Here is a 2,005-nt window from a genome sequence, read left to right on the forward strand (position 1 = left end):
CCGAGGGTGCAAGTTGGACCCGAAACTAATCAATGCATTGATAGGAAGGTGGAGACCTGAGATGCACACTTTCCATTTTCCATGCGAAGAGTGTACTATCACTCTAGAAGACGTGCAATTGCAATTGAAATTGTCGATAGATGGGTACGCAGTCACCGGGTCCGCTCAATCTACTGATTAGGGAGCCGTATGCTACGAGCTTTTAAGTGCTATTCCAGATAATCTTAATGAAGGTCGGATCAAGATGGGCTGGTTACGAGACATATTCCTGGATCTAGATAATGATTCTACTAAACTAGAAAGAATACAATATGTTCGGGCATACATTCTTGAGATGATTAGAGGTTATCTGATGCTGGACTTGTCACGAAACCGCGTACATCTGAGATGGCTCCTGAAACTCGTTGATTTTAGAGCAGCTGGTGAATTTAGTTGGGGGTCTGCCATGTTAGCAACATTGTACCAGGAGATGTGCGAGGCGGCGCGAGTGAATAAAGCCAAAATCGGAGGTTGTCTATCACTACTGCAATCATGGGCACAGTTTCGCTTTCCATTTTTACGTCCTCGAGTGAACCACCCATATACATTCTCACTGATAACGAGGCAAACTTTATATTAGATTTTACAATTATTACGTAGATTTATAATATAATTGTATGCTAAAAATTTATTTAATTAGGTGGAATCATTCGACGAGTTATATTAGAATATCCACCTCTCTTGAAGATATACAGCTTCTATTAGACCAACGGTCGAAAGCACAAGTAAGTATTAAATAAAATATATATACATAATAAAATAGTCATTTCATATTTAGTATTTAGTATTTAGTATTTAGTATATAACTAATATTTTTATCATATTAATATATTTTCAATGGATACCATTCGAGGATCTGGCAATTTGGGCAGTAATTTCGGATGAATTTTTTAAAATCCGAACATTTGGTATGTAAAGGTCCCATTGGTCAATTATGCTATCGTGGAGATGCACTAGTCAGATAGAGTATTTGCGGCAATTTGGATTCCAACAACCGATTCTCGTGGCACCTGAGGTGCTCGATGATGATCACAAAGTCGACTTACGGCTATTGAATACAAATTGGCCGAGATACTGGTCAGCATATATCGAAATATGGGAAAATCGATATAATTATATACCTACTAGAGAACCGGGCATCGTTCTTTAGTTAGCATGCGTGCCGTGTAACGCCCCCTTGCCCGAGACCGTCGCCGAAGTCGACCATGAGACATTACTAAACTTTTTTCTAGAATTTTTGGTCGGGCCAATTAGTATAGTTTATTAGTTAAAGTCTCCCCTGTACAGAGATCCAATGACCATGCCGTTTGTTTCTCTTAAAAATAGACTCAATAAGGAATCCATACATATAAATTGTGAGTCCTAATTATTTTTACACAATTTATGGTGAATTTCTAAAGTCAAAACAGGGGATCCAAAAATCGCTCAGACCCTATTTCACCAAAACGTAAATATCTCATAAAATACAACTCTTTTACCTATTTTGTTTCTTCCACATGAAAATAGATTCATTAAGCTTAAATTCCATATTTTATTCATCATCTAATTCTCTCTCTATTATTTTTAGTGATTTTTCAAACTCACGTCACTACTGCTGTGTGATTCTGTTTTATAGCCAATTTCACTATTTTATGGTTTTCCATGGATTAGGAAATACATTAAGCATATACATAACACTAAATATAAATTTTGATTAGCCATTCCAATAGCTAATCATCAAAAAACATTTCCACATCACTCATTCACCATATAATAAGATTATATATAAAAGGATCATAATGCTATACATGCCATATTCCCAAAATATGCAAGCCACTATACCGAGGTGGTCCGTTGATAGTGTGAACGTACCTCCGACCGTCCCGATCTCCAAGCCGACTTGTCAAAACTATAAGGAATGGAAGGGAGGGAGTAAGCATAAATGCTTAGTAAGTTCACATGTAAATAGCAAGTAACATAACCATGC

Source organism: Gossypium arboreum, chromosome 1 (assembly GCF_025698485.1).
Source record: "Gossypium arboreum isolate Shixiya-1 chromosome 1, ASM2569848v2, whole genome shotgun sequence".
NCBI lineage: Eukaryota > Viridiplantae > Streptophyta > Magnoliopsida > Malvales > Malvaceae > Gossypium > Gossypium arboreum.